Source organism: Aegilops tauschii, chromosome 4 (assembly GCF_002575655.3).
Source record: "Aegilops tauschii subsp. strangulata cultivar AL8/78 chromosome 4, Aet v6.0, whole genome shotgun sequence".
Lineage (NCBI taxonomy): Eukaryota > Viridiplantae > Streptophyta > Magnoliopsida > Poales > Poaceae > Aegilops > Aegilops tauschii.
In genome coordinates, this window is record NC_053038.3 from 453,063,204 (window position 1) to 453,085,519 (window position 22,316).

A 22,316-nucleotide genomic window follows, 5' to 3' on the forward strand; every position below is an offset into this window, starting at 1 on the left:
GCGCACCTTGGGCCCGGGGGCTACTGTCAGCGTTCTGGGAACGAGGGTCCCCAGACTTGCCTGCCCGCGGCCCATGGCGTTCCATCTTCATCAACAAAGCATTCAAGACCCTCGCGAGGGGCCAAGTCTCACGAGGCGGACGACGCAAGACCTCCTCAGGAGCGGCCTAGCCAGGCAGGCTCACGAGGAGCGGAGATATCAAGGCGGGGCAAACCTCATGAGGCTCTCGTGACGTGAGCCATGACGATCAACATCAGCCAGGCGCCAGGCGGGCGCCAGGGCGCGCAGCGTCCTTGTTTCCTCTTTGGTGCTGAGGAGGCAGGCGCAGGCGCGGAGGATCGAGGCGTCAAAAAAGGTTTCCATATCGGTGCAACAAGACCAAGACCAGCGGGACGGCAAGACGGAGGTCACCATGGAGCCCAAGACGGCGTCACCACGAGAGCCTTTTGCAGGCGAAGACCGCTTTTGTCAGGATAGCTTGTACTAGCTGTCCCCTTTCAAATTTGCCCGCCGTTGTTGGCTCCCTTCCCACTCTATATTTGGGAGAGGACCAGGGCCTATATAAGTAGAGCTAGCAACCACAGTAGGAGAGGTTGAACTGATCGAGTTCTCATCCACCAGTCCACATTAGAGGAGAGGTCGTGCTCTCACCACGCAAGTTCACAAAACACAAGAACACCTCAACCTCAGGAGGTTGTTCTTCCCCTTGTACTGCTCATCATCAGCCCAAGAGGCAATCCACCACCACCACACTGGAGTAGGGTATTACACCACATCGGTGGCCCGAACCAATATAAATCTCGTGTCTTTCTGTGTTGCGGGTTCGTCGAGTTCGTCCGTGAGATCTTAGCAAGCTAGGGCATGGATCGGTAGGAGGGAAAGAACTTCATGCGCACCCCAGGGTTCAAACCTTAAGGGTTTTGCCGGAACCCGAGATCCGACAGGATGCAGCTGGTCATAGGGCACTTGGAGGCGGTCAAACGTCTCAATGGAAAGAATGTTGAGCCCCGCACCGCCATCGATGAGAGTCTTGGTGACGAGGACGTTGCTGATGATGGGGGAGCAGAGCATCGGGAGGGCACCAGCAGTTGCCGCGCACTTGAGCTGGTCGGTCGAGCTGAAGGTGATAGTGCACTTGGACCACCTAAGCGGCCGCGTGGCCTCGAGCCTGGGGAGGGCCGTGTTCACTTCGCGGGCAAACTGCTTGAAGATGCGATGAGAGGCTGGGGCCTGAGCACTGCCCAGGATGCAGGCGATGGCACGAGGCTCCTGGAAGCCGCCAGCCCCCTCGTCCTAGTGGTGGTGGTCGTTCCTTCTTGGTGGTGGTGGCAGCGTAGGGAGGCCGGCATTGCCCCGAGGATGATCCTCACGAGGCTGGTCTCTCCAGGCGCCCTCACGAGGCTGGCCTTGCCAGCACTCCTCACGAGGCTGATCGTGCCACTCCTGGCGGGGGCCGCGGTCGTCCCAACGTCCTCCTCCTCAGCCTCCTCCGCGGCCGTGGCCTCGGTCATTGTGCTCGGGGCGACGACCGAGGCGAACGTCGCGGATGGCCCTGAGCTCCTAACAGTCGTTGGTGTTGTGGCTGTGCACGTTGTGGAAGACACAGAACGGGCGCACTACAAAAAAATACACTTGTCGGAGTAAATGGCCACGGGTAGCCTAACCGACTACCCATGGTTCTTCAAAAATTATCAGGCCGATTGAGCCTTCAAGCGTGCGAAGCATTGGGCCGACTTCCCCTGGCCGACTACCCTAGGGGCCGACTCTCCAAAGGCGACCCAGCCTTGGTAACCTCCCCCAAGATAGTTGCGAGATGGCCGACTCCAGGAAGCCGGCGCCAAGAGGACCGACTTCCAAGAGCCAGCCATGAAGCGCGCCGACTCCACAAAGCCGGCCAAGACCGCACCCACCAAAACTACGCCCACATAATGGTGATACGACGGGGTGTGGCCACAGTGCGGCCCACTATCCCCGAAGCCCGAGGCAAGCATGGCCACAGAACGCCGTACGGGTCAGCCATCCCCCGTCCGGCTCGGCACTGTAGCCATGCCGGCCACAACGTCATCCACGACGGGCGCCAGTACGGCCCACGGGTGGCGGGCCCCTTTAGCCAGAGAGAGGCGCGAAGGCGGCCCGGCCTCCCCCAGTCGGCCAAGGGCGTAGCCGGCCCCCAGAAGCCGGCTACCCCCCTCCCTCGAAGCATGTGCCACATTAAGGAGACAAGACGAGGTAAGGCTACAGTGAGAGCCCTCGAGGCAGCACACTGTAGCCACGCTTACCTCGACGAAGCCCTCGTCATCAGGGACGAGGCTACAGTAAGCAGCCGCCGACAAGACCCCTAGGCAGTGGGGCCGGCCTGTCGACCAAGAGGCCGGTAGCCGGCGGGGCCCACCAGTCGGCGGGCCCCAACGGCCGGCGGAGAAGCCGGCGAGCGCAGACACTGACAACTGGGACCCGCGCCCAGCCGGATAACAATTGTACCCTGGGGGGTAGGCCTATATAAACACCCCGGGGCACCCATGCAAAGGGTTGGCTTCTTAGAGTTACACACACACCATAGAAAGAGCGAAGCAAGAGCTAGCCTTGCTCTTCTTCTCCCTTGAACCCGACAGCTCATGGAGCATTTGTAGCTACTCGTTCTGATTTAGTGATCATGCGGAGACCCCGCAGAGCAGGACTAGGGGTGTTATCTCCACGGAGAGCCCCGAACCTGGGTAAGATTCGCCGGTGTGCATGTCTTCGCATCATCCCCGTTTCCAGGCACCGGCGACGTCTTACTGGCTCCCACCATGATAAGCCACCCGTTGGCATATGTCGCACCTACCACCCGACATTTGGCGCCCACCGTGGGGCCAGGTGCACCGTCGTCCGGAGACCTGTTCTGGACGGGAACCCTCTTCCTCCCCCGCGAGCGCAGCCAGCCTGCTGCGCCCGATGGCATTTGCCTCGACGCGCTGCAAGGCGTCGACGACGCCTGCGCGGCGAGCTGCCTCGCCGATCTGCTCGGCAAGACTCGCATCTCCGACGAGCCCGCGTCCGACGCGGGCACGGACTACCCCGAGAGCCGCCTCGTCAGCCTCCTCGACCAGCTTCACATCTCCAGCGAGCCTGCTGCAGACTTGGAGTCGGTCGGCTCCACCGACCCGATGCTTGTCGATTCTGACACGGCATCACTCGACACATACCCCTCCGACGTGGTGGTCTTCGACGATCTTCTCCCTCGAGCTGACAGTGGCAGCAGCGCTGTCACCGAAGTGTTGGTCATAAGCCACGTTGCCAACTCGGGCGAGAACGCCCACGGCGCCCTGCAAGCGGCGATGCACGACCTATCCGTCCCCATCCCGGACGACGCCGACGCCGAGACCCTGGAGGCACGCCGCCTCGCCCTCGTCATGAAAGGCCAGAAGATAGCCTCCATGAGACGCCTCACCGAGGCCCACCAGCGCGAAGTCGACCGCGCCGCCTTCGGTACGCCGCCGCCTAGCGGGCTGAGCCGAGCCGGCTTTCTCCAGAATCGCAGCGCGGCTATCGCCAGCATGCTGGGGACAGATCGCCCCGTCTACGCCACCCCGCTCGAGAATCTACGAGCCGCCCAGGCGGCCGCTGAAGAGCTAAATGGGATGGGAGCCGATGAGCTCCCCTACATGACAAGGCAGATCCAGCAACTGATCGACGCGGCTGCAGAACGGCATGAAGCCGGCGCCCGCGCTGATAGTCATCCCCCGCGCCGGGAGCACGCCGCGACGTCCCGCTCGCCGACTGCGAGCGGCGCCCGCCAGAGGAAAGACAAGGAGCCGGCTGCTAGCCGCAGCCGGACTCGTATCACCATCGAGCGCGACGCGGAAGGCCGCCCTCGAGCGGTGGAGCGCCAAGGAAATCCGCCTCCTCCCCCGCCTTGAAGGGAGAGACGTCTCACCCCGCCGCCCGTCACACACCTGACTCTTGGTGACCGACTAGGCCGCCGAGAAGGAGTCGGCGAGAACGACGCCCGCCACCGGATCGACCGCCTTGCTCGATCCCTGGTGGTAGAAGAAGAAGACGATGTCGGCCCGCCATGCTTTGGCTCCCACATCCGCGATGAGCCCTTCCCCAAAGGGTTCTCGTTCCCAGAGACACGCCCAAGTACAACGGCTCGGTGAAGCCGGAAGATTGGCTCATCGACTACTCCACTGCTGTCAGCATAGCCAACAGCAATCGGCGCGTGGCCGTGAAGTACGTCCCCCTCATGCTGCAAGGCACGACGCGCACCTGGCTCAACAGCCTCCAGCCCTACAACATCAACAGCTGGCTGGACTTCACGGAAGTCTTCGTCCGCAACTTCACCAGCACGTACAAGCGGCCTCCCAAGCCTCGCCAGCTCTCCCTGTGCGTCCAAGGGCCCAATGAGTCGACCCGCGACTACCTCACGCGGTGGGCCGAGCTCCGCAACTCCTGCGAGGGGTACACGAGGTTCAGGCCATCGAGTACTTCACCGCTGGGTGCCGAGAGGGCACCCTCCTCAAGCACCGACTCCTCTTCGATGAGCCGGCTACCCTCGATGAACTGCTGATCATCGCGGACAACTACGCCACGGCCGACTCCACGATGAAGACCGAGCTCCGAGTGGACGCCTCTGGGAAGGTGCTCGCTCCGGCTCCAAAGACGCCGGCTGGCGACTCCAATCGGCGCCCTTACCAGAGTGATCACAAGCGCAAGGCCCCCATGCCGCCTTCTGCAAGTTCCACAGCGGCGCGAAGCTGTCCAACCACACGACCCGAAAATGCCACTGGCTCACGCGAATCTCCAAGGGCGAAGGGTTGGTGCCGCCTCCACCTCCCAGCCCGCCGCCTCCCGCCCTCCAGTAGCCGGCGGCTCGGCCGGCAGTCGGAGCCATTCAAGGTGAGTTCCCTGAAGAGCACGCCGCCAACATCGTCTTTACAAGCCAAGCCGAAGACAAGCGTAGTCGGCGCCGTCAGCATCAAGAGGTCAATGCGGTCGCCTCTAGCGCCCCCGAGTTCATGCACTGGTCCGAGAAGCCCATCAACTGGAGCCAGACCGACCACCCAGAGGTGATGCCATCCCCTGGCTCCTATGCACTGGTCTTGGATGTCACCCTCGCGACGGAAAGGCGAGCTGCCCGATTCTCCCGCGTCCTGATAGATGGCGGAAGCAGTATCAATATACTGTACTGCGATACCATGGAGAAGCTGAACATCAAGGCAAAGCAGCTTATGCCAAGCCGGACCATGTTCCATGGCATCGTCCCCGGCTTGTCTTGTTCCCCGATCGGCAAGATCAAGATGGATGTTCTCTTCGGAGACAAGGATCATTTTCGCCGAGAAGCGATCTGGTTTGAGGTAGTGGATCTCGAGAGCCCCTACCATGCTTTGCTTGGCCGACCTGCTCTAGCCAAGTTCATGGCTGTGCCCCACTACGCCTACCTGTAGATGAAGATGCCGAGCTCGAAGGGGATCATCACCATAGCCGGCAACTACAAGAAGTCCATCGAGTGCGCCATGGCCAGCAGCCGGCTGGCCGAGTCCCTCGTAGTGGCAGAAGAGAAAAAGATGCTGGAGCGGGTTGTGGCCATGGCCGGGAAGTAGCCAGCCCTGTCCCCCAATCCCAAAGATTGTGATGCACAAGGCTCCTTCCAGCCGGCCAAAGAGACGAAGAAGATACCTCTGGACCCGGAGAATCCGGAAAGGTTTGCTGTCATTGGGGCAAACCTGGATAGTAAATAGGAAGGCGAGCTCGTCGACTTCCTCCGTGAGAATCAAGACATTTTTGCATGGTCCCCAAAGGACATGCCGGGTGCCCCGAAGGATTTCGCCGAGCACAAATTGCACGTCCGAGCCGACGCGAAGCCGGTCAAGCAGCCCCTTCGCCGACTGTCAGAAGAGAAGCGAAGAATCGTAGGAGAAGAGATATCCCGGCTCCTCGCCGCTGGCTTCATTATGGAAGTATTTTTTCCAGAGTGGCTTGCCAACCCAGTCTTGGTATTGAAGAAGAACAACAAGTGGCGCATGTGTATAGACTACACCAGCCTCAACAAGGCCTGCCCCAAGGATCCGTTTGCTTTGCCACGGATTGACCAAGTGATAGACTCTACAGCCGGATGCGAGCTTTTGAGTTTTTTGGATGCCTACTCAGGGTACCATCAGATCAAGTTGGACCCAGCAGACCGCCTGAATACTGCCTTCATCACACCATTTGGAGCTTTCTGTTACCTGACTATGACATTCGGCTTAAGGAATGCTGGTGCCACTTTTCAGCGTTGCATGCAGAAATGCCTCCTCAAGCAACTCGGCAGAAATGCCCACGTCTATGTAGACGACATTGTGGTGAAGACAGAGAAGCGCGGCACCCTGCTGGAAGACCTCAAAGAAACATTCGCCAACTTGCGCCGATTCCAAATCAAGCTCAACCCCGAGAAATGCGTGTTCGGGGTACCAGCCAGCCAGCTGCTAGGCTTCCTGGTCTCCGAACGCGGCATCGAGTGCAACCCTGTGAAGATCAAGGCCATCGAGAGGATGGAGATTCCCACCAAATTGCGAGATGTGCAGAAGTTCACCGGGTGCTTGGCCTCCCTAAACCGCTTTATCAGCCGGCTAGGAGAAAAGGCTCTCCCCCTGTACCGACTCATGAAGAAGTCCACTCACTTCGAGTGGAATGACCAAGCCGACCAAGCATTCCATAAGCTGAAGAAGATGCTGACCACCCCACCTGTCCTGGCGGCACCGACTGAGAAGGAGCCCATGCTCCTCTACATTGCCGCGACTAGCCGAGTGGTCAGTACAGTTGTCGTGGTCCAGCGCCCGGAAGAAGGCCGAGCCCAGCTAGTCCAGAGGCCGGTGTATTATCTAAGCGAAGTACTATCCAGCTCAAAGCAAAATTACCCGCACTACCAGAAGATGTGCTATGGGGTGTACTTCGCCGCCAAGAAGCTGAAGCCCTACTTCGAAGAGCATCCCATCACGGTCGTATGCACCGCCCCGCTCGCCGAGATCATAGGCAGCCGGGATGCATTCGGCCGGGTGGCTAAATGGGCCATCGCATTGGCACAATACACAATCTTCTATTAGCCCCGCACCGCCATCAAGTCCCAAGCATTGGCCGACTTCCTCGTCGACTGGGCCGAGACCCAGTACCTACCGCCGGCTCCCGACTCTACCCATTGGCGGATGCACTTCGACGGGTCCAAGATGCGCACCGGCTTGGGAGCCGGCATCATCCTCACCTCTCCCAAAGGCGACAAACTCAGATACACGCTGCAAATCCACTTCGCCGCCTCCAACAACGTGGCCGAGTACGAGGCGCTCGTACATGGGCTCCGGCTAGCCAAAGAGCTCGGCATACGCCGGATCCTGTGTTATGGCGACTCAGACTTGGTGGTCCAGCAGTCGTCTGGCGACTGGGACGCCAAGGACGCAAACATGGCGAGCTATCGATTCCTCGTCCAGCAGATCGGTGGGTACTTCGAAGGGTGCGATTTCCTTCACGTGCCAAGGGCCGACAACGACCAAGAAGATGCCCTGGCACGGATCGGCTCCACCCGACAGGCTATACCGACCGGCGTCTCCCTCCAGCGCCTCCTCAAGCCGTCCATCAAGCCGTCTCCAGAGTCGGACTCTATCTTCGTACCGCCTGTGCCAGATACAGCCGGATCCGACTGGAGGAACCCCGCAGGCGGCACGAGGACTTCAACAACTGGCTCGCCGACTGTCGTAGTCGCACCCGGCCCGGGGACTTCAGAACCCGGCCCGGGGACTACAGCAGTCGGCCCGGGGACTGCAGCAACACAAGAAGCGGTGGCCGACTCCAATTTCACGCCACCCGACCCACCCACCCGAGTCATGGTGGTTGCACTAACAGAAGAAGAAGTCACAGTTCCATCCTGGGCCCAGCCCATCCTCAGATTCCTAGTCAGCAGAGAGCTGCCAGCTGATGAGATCTCAGCAAGACTAGTGCAACGACGAGCCAGAGCATATGCAATAATCAACAAAGAGCTTGTCAAGTGCAGCGTCACTGGAGTCTTCCAGCGCTGTGTCGAGCCTGAAAAAGGAGTGGCAATCCTCAAGGATATCCATCAAGGCGAATGCGGCCACCACACAGCCTCAAGATCACTTGTGGCCAAAGCTTTCCGCCATGGTTTCTTTTGGCCGACTGCTTTGGAAGATGCCAAATAGATAGTCAAGAGCTGCAGAGGATGCCAAGTCTTCAGTTCCAAGCAACACCTGCCAGCTTCTGCACTCAAGACCATTCCCCTGACCTGACCTTTGCCGTCTGGGGACTGGACATGGTGGGCCCTTTCAAGACAGCCCATGGCGGCTTGACACATCTGCTTGTCGCCGTGGACAAGTTCACAAAGTGGATCGAAGCGAAGCCAATCAAGAAGCTGAACGGGCCGACTGCCGTAACATTCATCACCGACATCACTACTCCGTACGGCGTACCGCACAGCATCATCACCGACAACGGCACAAACTTTGCCAAAGGAGCACTGGCACGTTTCTGCGCGACGTAGGGCATCCGACTGGACTTAGCGTCCATTGCCCACCCGCAGTCAAATGGCCAGGTCGAGCGAGCAAATGGAGTCATCCTCTCCGGCATCAAGCCCAGACTGGTTGTACCACTAGAGCGATCGGCCGGCTGCTGGCTCGATGAGCTGCCGGCTGTCCTCTGGAGTCTGTGCACTACCCCCAACAAGTCAACCGGCTTCACTCCGTTCTTCCTTGTATATGGTGCCAAGGCTGTCATCCCAATGGACATCGAGTTCGACTCGCCTCGGGTCACCATGTACACGGAGGCGGAGGCCAAGGAAGCAAGAGAAGACGGCGTCGACCTACTAGAAGAAGGCCGGCTGTTAGCACTCAGCCGGTCCGCCATCTACCAGCAAGGGTTACGCCGTTACCACAACCGCAAGGTCAAGCCAAGATCCTTCCAAGAGGGCGACCTTGTGCTTCGGCTGATCCAGCGAACAGCCGGCCAGCACAAGCTCTCGGCCCCTTGGGAAGGCCCCTTCGTCATAAGAAAGGCACTAGGCAACGACTCCTACTACTTGATCGATGCGCAAAAGCCAAGAGCACGCAAGAGGGATGACTCCGGCAAGGAGTCGGAGCGACCATGGAACGCGAACCTCCTGAGAAGATTTTACAGTTGAAAGCAGTATGTATCATGCTACCCTTTTGTATTAAGTACGAAACAACAGGCCCCCCGAGGAGCACTCGGGGACTGCCTTCATTTATCTATGAGTGACGAGTGTCATATCCATAAATGTATTAGTACATTTGATTTCTTGTCTGGCACCGGGTTCGACTAGTCGGCCCGGGGACTGGCCGCCTTAAGCTATATTAAAAGTTCTACCTGAAGTCAGACAAGTAGTGTGCCGGCTCCCGAGTCCTCTCTTGTTGAAAGTCGCAGCTCGAAGAACCGACTGTCCGACTAGCAAGAGCCAAGGCAGAAAGGATGCCCACGAAAAACGGCTAAGGACTAATGAACTTATATAGCGAAAAGACGGCCTCCAACCACGCCTGCCGGCTGTCAGAATAGCCGGCTGGCCGGCTTTCCAAACACTTAGCTATAATCCAACAAAGCTAGAGTACTTGCCCTCCCAATTGGCCAAGCACTTCTCCAGCCACAGATTGCAGAGCAACTGTCTGACTGGGGAGGCGGCAACCAAGGGAGGGCGGCAAAGGAAACAGCAGAAGGATGAAAAGCAAAGAACGAGGAAAAGCCAAACGCATGCATAGTCATATATACATATAAAGCCCCCAACAGGCCGGCAATCGACATAGTTCGAATACACCCCAAGTGGGTGGAATTGTGTAAACTTAACAGAATATTGTTCCAAAAGTGACAAGACAGGAAAACAAAAGATAGCAGACTAGACTAAAGGCGCGGTGCGGGAGCCGGGTTGGTCGGTGGAGACGGCGTCACCGGCTGAAGGAGTGGCCGGCTGACGGGTCTCGGCTTGGTCACCACCGGTGGCAGGCGACGCACCTGCGCGTGACGTGGTGCTGGAGGCGCGATCAGGCTGAGGCTGGACGGCCGCTCGACCATCCGGCCCGGCGTCTTCACCCTCCTCCTCCTCCTCTTCGCCCTCGTCGCTGGAGTCGATCACCATCTGCTGGGTTCAGCCCGAACCACTCCTCCGGCTGGGCAACACCGTTGTCATCCACCTCAGGGGCGAAGGCGCTGGTGTCGGTGTAGTCGGCGATCGCCGAAGCCCGCCGGATGATAGCCGGTCGCGCCGGCTCCAGCTCCGTGTCGGCTTGCTGCCGCCAGGTAGCCAGCTGGTCCAGACTTAGGCCGGGATACCAGGCCTTGACGAACTCCAGCACCCGCCTGGCGCCGGACCGAGCCGCCGAAGCCTTCCAGGCTTCAAAGCGGCCGACTGCCACCTCCAGCTAGTCGGCAGTCCGACTGGGGGTGCGGGGAACCACTTCGCCGGGCCAGAGGGCGGCCAATACTTGCGCCCCGGCACGTTGAAGCCGGCGGAGCAGTCGGTGAGCCGGGTGGAGACGGGCCTGGATCGCCAAGAGCTGCTCCTCCAGCGAACGGCCAGCGTTTGGTGCAATCTCGGCGCCAGCCTGCCTTCGTGCTTTGCGGCGGGCCTCGATGATCTGGTTGGCGGCGGTAGAGTAGCCAGGGAAGTACTCTGTGCAAGAAAGAAAGAGAAAGAAGAGAAAACACCAAGTCAGAAAACAAGCCAAAAGCGGCAGGCGGCAAGAAAGGACGAAGAAGCAGGCGGCTTACCGTCAACCAAATCTTCGATCTGGCCATAGCCATTGATCAGCGTCTGCTTTGCTTCGGCAGCCAACCGCCTCTGTCTCGTACTCGGCCTGGAGGGCGGCTTCGCTGTCTTGCACCACCTTCAGAGCCGCCTTGTGGCTCTCTTCCTGGTCGGCCAACCTCTTGGCCAGGCGGTCACGTTCCTGCACCAAGGCGGCAAACTCGGCCTCCTTGGCACGAAGGGCAGCCTGAGACCCTCCCAGCTGTGCCCTCAGGCTAGCGTTGGCCGCTCCAAGGACGGCAGAAAAAGAAGAAGCAATAAGAGGAAGTCGTCAAGAAAGATCCGACCCGACTGCTCAGCAGTCGGCCCGGATCTCGGGGACTACACCCAGTGGGTGCGCTGACGCGCCCCCACATGAGATAAAGGGCGAAGCACTTATCCCGGCTCTCAGTTAGGTCGGCAGTTTTCTGGGTCAGCTCCCGAGCCTGGGAGTTGAAGGCAGCCGCGCGAAGATTGTGGTAGTCCTGCAAGACAGGCAGAAGATCGAAGTAAGAACAAGAATAGCAAAGCTAAATCCACTAAGAAGTTCCAAGCCGCCTGCTCAGCAGCCGACTCGGAACTCGGGCACTACACCCAGTGGGTGCGCTGACGCGCCCCCACGGAAGAAACTAAGATCAAGAAGAAGCAAGATAAGAAGACTAACCCGGATGGCCGCCCGCGTCGCAAGGAATTCGTCTGTGTATCGCCTCAGCGCCGTAGCCTGGGCCTGGACCCGGGTCCGGACGTCCTGCGCGGCCACGTTCATCACGGCCGTCCCTCCGCCCGGCGTCCACCCCGAGGTGGCGCTGGCCACCCCCACATCCTCGGCCGACGAGCTGGAGCCCGCGACCGGCTGTGGCTCCGACGCAGCCTTCTGTGGCTCTGACGCAGCCTTCCCCGCGCGCCGGCTCGGCGGCATCCGCACCGCCAGCTCAGTCCTCGCGGCCGGCTCGCCCCCCGCCGACTGCGCAGGCGGCAGATCAGGCCGGCCGCCTTGAGCCGCCCCAGTCGGCGGGGTCGGTACCGCCGCCCTCTCCAGGATGACGACGTCGTCATCCCTCTCCAGCCCCGGCTGGTCACCGCCGGCTTCTTCTGGCGGGGGCTCCGGGGCCCCAGGTGCTGCGACGCGCAGTGGGGTGACCAACAAGGCCCCCTCCGCCATCGCCGCAGCCGCAGCCTCTGCTTGGGCCTTGGCTGCGGCGTCAGCGCGTGCCTTCGCCGCCTCCTCCTCCTGCGCGCGGCGGCCGCCCTCAACGCCTCCGCCTCCCGCGCCTCTCGCTCCTCTCGCACCTCCCGCGCGTTCCGCTCCGTCGCCGCCTGAAGATCGGCTCGGGGGTCCACGCGGCGAGTAGTGCTCCCGGATCCTCCCGGTGACCCAACGACGGAGGCGGCAGCAGCCCGCTCGAGCGACAATGGAGCTCTGGTTGTTTGGAGAAAAAGACAAGGATTCAGGAGCTACCAGAGAAAAGAAAAAAGAGTACACGAAGGAGTATGTACTTACGCCGACACCGTCTGCGGTTGCTCCACCGCCTTCGCGGCCGCCACCTCCCCCCTAGTCGCCGCTGCCCCGCCTCGGGGCTTCTTCGGCCGACTGCCGAACAAGCCCGGCGCGGCGCGACGCTTTTTCCCGCCGCCCCGAGCAGGCGGCGCGGTGGAGGAACCCGCGCCGTGGCTAGACGTCGGCTGGCGGCGCGGGACGACTTCAGCCTCGTCATCGTCCGGCCAGTCGTCGAAGCTGACTCCAAACCCGGAGCCGCCTGCCTCGCCGCCGGCTTGGCCACCGCCCGCCTCGGTGTTGTCGTCCATAGCGGCCGCCCCCAAGTCGGGGTCCTCCAGGTCGTGCTCTGTCCGGTCGGGGACGAATCGGCGCTCCGCGTCCGACCCGCCTGCAGGCCGAAGAAGAGGGCTCTGTCGAGGCAAGCCGACTAGTCAGAGTCGGCCAAAAGGAACTCGACAATAAAACTGAGAACAGAAAAAAAAGAGAAGAAGAGGACATACCGTGGGCAGCGGATGAGCTCGGCAATATGGCTCCTTGCCGAACTGCCACTCTACGGCGAGTTTGCAGTTCGCAAGGTAGTTCACCATATGGGCCACCTCGTCGTGCGGCATGTCTTTGGTGCACATCCGACTCGGATCGAGCTAGCCGCTCATCTGTCAGATCAGATGAGGGCGGCTCTGGAGCGGGAGCACCCAGCGCGTGACGAAGGCGGCCAGCAGGTCGGGCCCCGACAAGCCCTCCGACTGGATCATCACCCGCAGTCGGGCGATAGCTGCGGCTCCAGCCGGCGTCAGGGTCACGGCCCGATAGGACCACTGGGGCCGCCTGCCCGCCGGTGGGCCGGCTACGTAAGCCGGAAGATTGACGTAGTCGACCTGCGGGGTGACGTTCTTCACGTAGAAGTATGACTTTTGCCATAGCTTCACACACTGGATCAGCGTGATGACGGGGAAGGGGTTGTCGGCAGCCACCCTCCGCATCGCGATGAAGGCACCACTCTGAGCCGGCACGCCTTGCATGCGCGTGCCCAGCTTGGACTGGAAGAACTCCCCCCAGAGCTCGAGGGTAGGGAGGACGCCGAGGTAGCCTTCGCACAAGGTGACAAAGGCGGACAGCAGCACCACCGTGTTCGGAGTGAGGTGGTGCGGCTGGAGTTGGTAGAACTCGAGCCAAGAGCGGAAGAAGGCGCTCACGGGCAGGCCGATGCCGCGCAAGAAATGTGAGCGGAAGACTACCCACTTGCCTTCCTGCGGCTCCGGCGTAATCTCCTTCGCCGGCGCGAGACGGACCTCCACCTTGTCCGCGCCGGGCAGCCGCCGCGTCTTGCGGAGGAATTCGACGTGATCCTCATGGACGTTGGAGCCGTCCCAATCCCCGCCGTACTGCATCGTGGCGTGGGGCTGGCGAGAAGGAACGCGGCGGCAGAGGATCGAGTGGTGGAACAGCGCGGCGGCGAGGCGCTGTTGCTAGAAAGGGCAGGAGGAAGAAGATGGTGGAAAGAGGAGGGGCGTGCGAGAGCCTGCCGCTCTCCCCCTCCCCCTACTTATAGCCTCGCACGGTGAAGCCGGAGAGGCATGGCGTGGGGTGAGACGTGGGATTAAACTGCACCCACTCCCCGCACGCCTCGCGATTATTACGCCCTAAAAGCGTGCCGAGACCGCCGCAGGAGGACGTGCGGGCGGCTTCGGGCCGCAGAGAATCCACGCCAGGGCCCGGGCGTGGGCGTGGCGGGCCCCCAACCTGTGGTGACGTCCCGTCGTGCGCGTGGGCTGGCAGGCTTTTTTGCCACGTGGTTCGCAGGCGGCAAGTGGCCGGCCCGCGGCCCGGTGCGCGCTCAGGGAGGCTCCCGTCCGCCGACTCCAAAGTTTTTCACCAAGACAGCGCACCCGACCAGAGTCGGTTCTCAGCTGCCAGCTCGTCAAGAGAGGAATCTGACCGAGCTTCTCAGCTCCCACCCAACCTCGAAGCTCAATCAGCTTCGGGGACTACTGTCGGAGTAAATGGCCACGGGTAGCCTAACCGACTACCCATGGTTCTTCAAAAATTATCAAGCCGATTGAGCCTTCAAGCGTTCGAAGCATTGGGCCGACTTCCCCTGGCCGACTACCCCAGGGGCCGACTCTCCAAAGGCGACCCGGCCTTAGTAACCTCCCCCAAGATTGTTGCGAGATGGCCGACTCCAGGAAGCCGGCGCCAAGAGGATCGACTTCCAAGAGCCAGCCATGAAGCGCGCCGACTCCACAAAGCCGGCCAAGACCGCACCCACCAAAACTACGCCCACATAATGGTGATACGACGGGGTGTGGCCACAGTGCGGCCCACTATCCCCGAAGCCAGAGGCAAGCATGGCCACAGAACGCCGTACGGGTTAGCCATCCCCCGTCCGGCTCGGCACTGTAGCCATGCTGGCCACAACGTCATCCACGACGGGGGCTAGTACGGCCCACGGGCGGCGGGCCCCTTTAGCCAGAGAGAGGCGCGAAGGCGGCCCGGCCTCCCCCAGTCGGCCAAGGGCGTAGCCGGCCCCCAGAAGCCGGCTACCCCCCTCCCTTGAAGCATGTGCCACATTAAGGAGACAAGACGAGGTAAGGCTACAGTGAGAGCCCTCGAGGCAGCACACTGTAGCCACGCTTACCTCGACGAAGCCCTCGTCATCAGGGACGAGGCTACAGTAAGCAGCCGCCGACAAGACCCCTAGGCAGTGGGGCCGGCCTGTCGACCAAGAGGCCGGCAGCCGGCGGGGCCCACCAGTCGGCGGGCCCCAACGGCCGGCGGAGAAGCCGGCGAGCGCAGACACTGACGACTGGGACCCGCGCCCAGCCGGATTACAATTGTACCCCCGGGGGGTAGGCCTATATAAACCCCCCGAGGCACCCATGCAAAGGGTTGGCTTCTTAGAGTTACACACACACCATAGAAAGAGGGAAGCAAGAGCTAGCCTTGCTCTTCTTCTCCCTTGAACCCGACAGCTCAAGGAGCATTTGTAGCTACTCGTTCTGATTTAGTGATCATGCAGAGACCCCGCAGAGCAGGACTAGGGGTGTTATCTCCACGGAGAGCCCCGAACCTGGGTAAGATTCGCCGGCGTGCATGTCTTCGCCTCATCCTGTTTCCAGGCATCGGCGACGTCTTACTGGCTCCCACCATGATAAGCCACCCGTTGGTATATGTCGCACCTACCACCCGACAACACTTCCGTGATGATACGTGTTTGTCACAGTAGGTCATGTTTTCTGTCATGCATGTACATCCATGACAATTTTATGACAGAATCAAGATAGTCATACCTGTGCTGTCGTAGAAGTGTTCTATGACATTACCAAAATTATCATCACGGAAGTGTCCACTTCCATGACGATAAATCGCATGTCACAGAAGTGCTTTCGTCAAGGGTGACCGACATGTGGCATCCACCGTAACGGAACGCCGTTAAGCTCTCGGGTCCGGTTTTGGATCTGATAACCCGTTAACAGCCCCGACCAATGGGGATTTTCCATGTGTAAAATCATCATTGGCTGGAGGAAACACGTGTCGGCTCACCGTTGGGACAGATGTCATACACTCATTGGACCCAAAGCGCCTATGATACGTCGACACGTGGCACGGCCCAACATAGGCCCATTCCTGTGAAAAGGCCGGGCTGTTTGACTTGGTCAAAAGGTGGCGGGCCGGACCACGGCAAGCCTGTTAACGGCCTGTTCGCATATAGCCCATTTACAATCCGCTAACCCAGGGCCCGCTTACAGCCTATCTGAATTAGGCCCAGTAGCGTCATCTGGGCCGTCAAATATAATTCCATCCCATTTTAACTTCTAGCCCATGTATGGCCCATGAAGTCTTTCGGCCCATATGAGGCCCTTAGTAACTCTTGTCCCATTAACGTCCCATGGTAAAACTGGCCCGTAAAGAACAGTGTATCACTTTATACCCATTAACGGCACGTGGTGAAACTTGCCCGTAATGAATAGTGTATCACTTTATACCCATTAACGGCCCATTATCCCGTTGGGCCGTTTCCAGCCCAAGTTATCTTTCGGCCTTCTCAGGGCCCATTTATTCTTGGGCTCATTTCCAGCATTCGTTTACTTACGGCCCATTACTGTCATTTTCTGCTTGTGGGCCAAATTCAGCCCGTGGTTATAGTCGGCCCGTTTGTGGCCCGTTAATACGTTGGGCCGTTTTCATAGCGTCATCAAATATGGCTGATTAACGACGGCCCATTATGGTTGGCCCATGACGGACGATTTCAACTCTAGCCCATTTACGGCCATAATGTGGTCTGTTATTGGCCCATGTTTGGCCAACCGATCATACGGCCCGGAGAATGCCCATTGATGATACGGCCCGTAGAAGGCCCATTGTGTCTACGGCCCGTATAAGGCCCATTGTTTCTACGCCCCGTAGAAGGCCCATTGTTTCTACGTCCCGTAGGAGGCCCATGTTAACTACAGTAAATATGTAGCCCATGGTTCTTGTGGCCTAGTTTTAAAAAATAGGTTATTGCGGCCACTAGCAAACCGCGAAAAAAGAACTGCACTGACTACAAGAAAACAAATAAACAAGACAATAAGGAAATAAATTAGCAAGCAACTTAGCTAGGCTATCACGGCTATTACACTATTACATCCACTTGGCATCAAAGTTCGCCACCAGTGCAAATATAGGGAACAAAGCAGCATATAAACGCCGCAGCAAAACAAGTCCAGAACTGAAACCACTTCTGAAGAGCTCAAGAAACAATATCCTAGGTACCCATAATGCTGGCAAGATGCTTAGCAAGCTTATTAACTCTCTCTTGTTTGGCGCTTAAATCCTCCAGCACTTGCTGTTGCACCAGAATGTATGCATCTGAATTCTGCAGGGACTTCCTCAGTCCTTCGGCTTCCTGTCGCATAACATCTGATCAATGTCTTTCAACTTGAAGTTGAGACTCAAGAAGCCGAACTGATTCAGGCAGCGAGTTCGAAGAGCTGGTGCCAGCAGTAGTAGCCAGTAACTCGAACACTACATGAAGACGGGACTTTGTGGTTGTCTGAGTGTCTTCAATATAGTTTTTATCAGCTTTCTTGGAGACCAACAGGGATGTCTCACTATCTTGAACCTTATCTGCACTACTTCCTTTACCATTGCATAACGGGGTACTCTTCTCCAATATTTTATCCGCGTTCTAAAAGAGAAACAAACAAACACATCACAGGTTTACAATGTAGTATATGAAACTCATTTTGGTAAACCAGTTCAGCAGTAAGGTGGACAGGATAACAGCATGAAACAAACATATATCTATGTAGTATGGTCACTGTTTGGTCTATATCATTCTCGTTTATGTTGCCAAATCAAGATAGATACAGTTCGAATCATATCTATTTAAGACAAAGCAGCATAGACAGAATATAAGTGTGGGAAACTACACAGCAATAACAACACTTGTAATGTGCATGGCATGAGAACATAACTGTTTATTCAATTGAAACTGAAATCAAGATAGAGCAAGTTACAACAGCAAACACATTAAAGAAATAGGTTTAAAACATACCTGTTGCGCCATTGGAGTTTCAATTGCATCCTTCAAATTTGAAATTAGTTGGTATGAGTAAATACAGTGATGCAAGAGCAAAGTAGTATGAACCATAGCTACGGAACCTGACCTGAGAAAAATTATTCTTCTGCTTTAAGCGTTGACTTGGGGTTCGGAGTGGTGGTCCTCATGCTCTGGGCACTGCATTTGCCTTATGAACTGCTCGTGTTTGGGTGCTCTGTGGTGGAGACAGTGCTGTGTTAACGGGAACTGGGTTACTATCTGCTGGGGTTGGGGTTAGAAGGGGTGTAGCTGGTTCTCTGTCCAACTGGGTAGGGGTACAATCTGCGTGAGTCTGGGTTATGTGTAGTGGGGCTGGTTCTTGGGCAAGTACTATCGTGGTTCTATCTCCATCGATAGGTAGCACGATCTTTTCTGAAGACCGTGTTTTTACTCCCACAGATACTGCCATCACCCCCTCCAATTGAAATGGATGATAAACAAGAAAAGTAATTGAATGTACAGACATTGTAAGATAGACAGGTGCAATGGATAGTAGGGAAGAAAACAGGGCATGAAATAATTCACATTTATGTGGTATAACCAAACAGAATAGTAGGACATAATTTCACATATATGATGGCTAATTAAACAGGATAGCATGACACAATTTCACATGTATGATGGCTAACTAAACAGGATAGAATGACATACTTCAAAATATGATGACTATGTAAATAGGATGACATGATATAACTATACGATGTGTCTATTAAAGTGGTTGGCATGCCATAAATCACAAACATGCCGTCGATGGAAACATGATGGCATGATATAATTCACGGATAGAATGACATAATTCAAAATATGATGACTATGTAAACAGGATGAGATGATATAACTATATTATGTCTTTAGAAAATGGGTTGGCATGCCATAATTCAGATACATGCTCTCTATGTAAACATCATGGCATGATATAATTCAAATATATGATTTATATACTAAGGAAGTGAGCAGAGAGCAATCGCATATATGATGTGTCAACTAAGGAGATGGCATTCAATATCGTGTATATGATGTAAAAACTAAGCATTGCAATAAAACATATGCATGATATGAGTAATATAACCCTGCCATGTTTGAGCATACACCTTAGGGCAATAATAGGACTGGTCATCTGCCTCTGAATCCTCCTCTGAAGAGCTATCTGTAACCAGCAAGATATCTGCTTCAGCAGGTAGCATTGTCTGCTCTAAAGACCTTGTTTTCACTCTAGATTTCTCCATCACCAATTCAAATAGCTGATGCACAGGAAGAGCAGTTGAATATACAAACATTGTCGACAAAAGCAATGAGAAATACAAAGAAAGGGCGGCATGATATAATTCACATATATGACACTTGGCTAAACAGCATGGCATTGCATAATTCACATATATAATGCCTTGCAACAAGATAGCATTGCATAATTCACATGTATAATGTCTTGCAACAAGATGGCATTGCATAATTCACATATATGGTAATTAGACACTAAACAGGTGGCATTCACACAAAGCATGTCTAAACTAAGAAAATGACATAGCAATGCAAGTTACCATACACACGATATGAACAACATAACCCTGCCAAGTTAGAGCATGCACCTCGGGGGGGGGGAATAGGAGTGGTCATTTGTCTCTGAATCCTCCTCTGAGGAGCTATCTGTAACTAGCAAGACATGCGCTTTGTCAGATAGCATTGTCTACTCTGAAGACCTTGTTTCCACTTCAGATTTTTCCATGAACATGCCGAATGGCTGATGCACAGGAAGAGTAATTGAATGTAATAAAATTGTTGACAAATTTAACACGTAATAAAAAAAATGATGTCATGATATAATTCATATAAGATGACTGGCTAACCAGGGTGGCATTGCAAAATTCACATATATGATGCCTGGCTAAACAAGATGGCATTGCATGATTCACATATACGATAAAGAAACTAAACAGATGGCATTGACACAAAGCATGTCTAAACTAAGCAGATGACATCTTTGATGTATACAGTAAGCAATACAAGGCACCATATGCATGATCTTACCAACATCAGCATGCCAAGTTAGAGCGAAGACCTCAGAGTGGTCTTCTACTTCTGAATCCCCCTCAGAACAGTTATCTTCCTCTTGATTACGATCCGAAATGGGTGGAGGGGGGCTGCCTTTGCGCCCACCATGGAGCGACGTCTGCATGAAATTTTATTGCCACACAATGCTCGTCTCTTTTGCTCTACATGTTCAGTTCCATTGTGTACAATAACTGACATGCATAGGAATAAAACATAGTGAGATTATGTAAGGAGTGCATGCACAAATCCAGAGTGATGGTAGCAAACTGTGGATAGACCCAAAACCAATGATAGCAGGGAGATAATAGCTTTAGTTAAAAAAATACAGATAATGGCTCCTTTAATGTTTGTTTGCACCCAACATGAAACTCATAGTAGACACCGAGATTAACCAGATAGTACTGATTGCTGTCCCAATATGTACCCCGCAACCATTTTAAAACTCAAGTTTCAGCATAAGTTTGGACTTGACTCGGAGTCTAATAGGTGAACACGACGATAAAGTAGCATGTCATCATATTAAGCGATGCATAACGTAAGCAGACACGAAAGAGTGCGACCTCTCTTGTGGACCCGTGTAGTCCTCAAGGTCATCTGCTCAGTTGATGATGGTAATGCAGTTGTCGTGGCTGCCGGCGGCGGGGAAGAAGATCTGAGGCGGCGAAAGACAGTCTGGAGAGCGGATCCCTGCTGTGGTGAACCCTTCCATCGTTGGAGCAGCTGAGCTAGGGTGGAACACAGCACCGCAGAAGCAGGACAAACCACACAAGGTTTTCTTTGACACATATCTATAACAAAAGTAATTGTGTAAGGGCTTGTTTGAATTTGAGGATTCTAACAATGCAGGGATAGGAAATAGACAGGAATGGGATAGGAATGCACGTGCAAAACAGAGAATTTAAAAACACAGGATTTCTGCCAATCTGGGTGTTTGGTTCACAAGAATTGGAAGAACACAGGATGCAAAGAAACATGGTGAGATTAAGTCAAACCACAAGAAAATGTACGGTTATAATGCTATTATGCTACTATCTCTTAGTCTTGTGCTTCATGAATAGGAATTTGAAAAGGAGGACAAGTGGAAATTAAAATTGCTACGGTTTTTCTTTCAAGGAGACACTAAAGGAACAAATCCTACAGTTTTCCTGTGCTCCATTCCTTTGCACCAAATTAATGAAAAGTAGTACCATAGGAAACTTTCCAATACCTATGTTTTTCATTCACTTTTCCTTTCAAGCACTGGCGTTTCTAGTAGGCAGGCTTGAGCAAAGAAAAGCCTACAGTAAAAAAATGTTTTTGTGCTACTTCTATTACTTTGGACCCAGGACACTGCCCTACTAGCTCAGCTCCCAGGGCCATCGACAAATGCACAGCTCAAACGCGCAGAGATAAATAATGATGGCATTCAAGAGAGTCCATCACGGATAGCTAAGTTGCCTGGTACCTCACTGCTTGTCATATAGTAGGATAAAATAATCATATTTCCCGTTACTCCGTTTGCTCAGTGGACAATATATATAACATGTAGAGTAAAAAGAGATGCAACAAGTGTACAACCTATTTGGCGAAGCCATGTCGATCTCAGCGTGACTGGGTTGGCCGGTGAGGATGCTCCGGCTGACTTGGCTGTCGGAGGAGGGGAAGAAGATCTTAGGCGTCTGGAGATGGAGCCCGAGGTACTGCTCCGCTGTGATGGAGGGTTTCGTCGTTGGAGCAGCTCCGGTGAGTTGTACGACGCCGAGGCTGAAGCAGGACAAGAGAGACAACGTTAACCTGAGTGGAATTCTAATAGCATCTCCAAGAGATGACGTAAAATACATAACCACAAAATGCTAGATGTAAAATACATCAGCTGCTCATGTCTGAACTTAACTGTCGAAACTGAATTTAAGTGTCGAAACTGAACTTAACTGTCGAAACTGAATTTTGCTGTCGAAACTGAATTTTACTGTCGAAACTGAACGCACTAGAGGTGAGGCTACATGTCAGTCGACTGACTTTTTTAATCTCTGGTCAGTCGATTTTGCAGCCGTTGGATACAAAATCAAGGGCCTGCAGTTCATCTACAACCTCCACCCACCTGAGCCGCCATCCACCACCGGCCAAACAGCAGCCCCCCGTCGCCCGCAGTCGGCGGTGCGCCTCCCCGCCCGCCTCGAAAACACTCCCCACCGCTGGTCCGCCGCCGCCCCGGCCATCCCTCTAGGCCCCCCCGTGCCGAGCTTTTTCTCCGGCGATCCCCACGCCACCGCCCGACCACCGCCCCCACCCTGAACCCTAAGATAGATAGTGGGGTACCTCTCCGGCGAGCCCCCCCTCCCCGCTGCGGCTGGTTCTTCCTTAACTCCGGCGAGCCCCCCCCCCCACCCCCTGAAACTCGACTGACCCAAAATTCAATTCAGTCGACTGAAGTGTAGCTAAATTGAAGCAGCATCGCA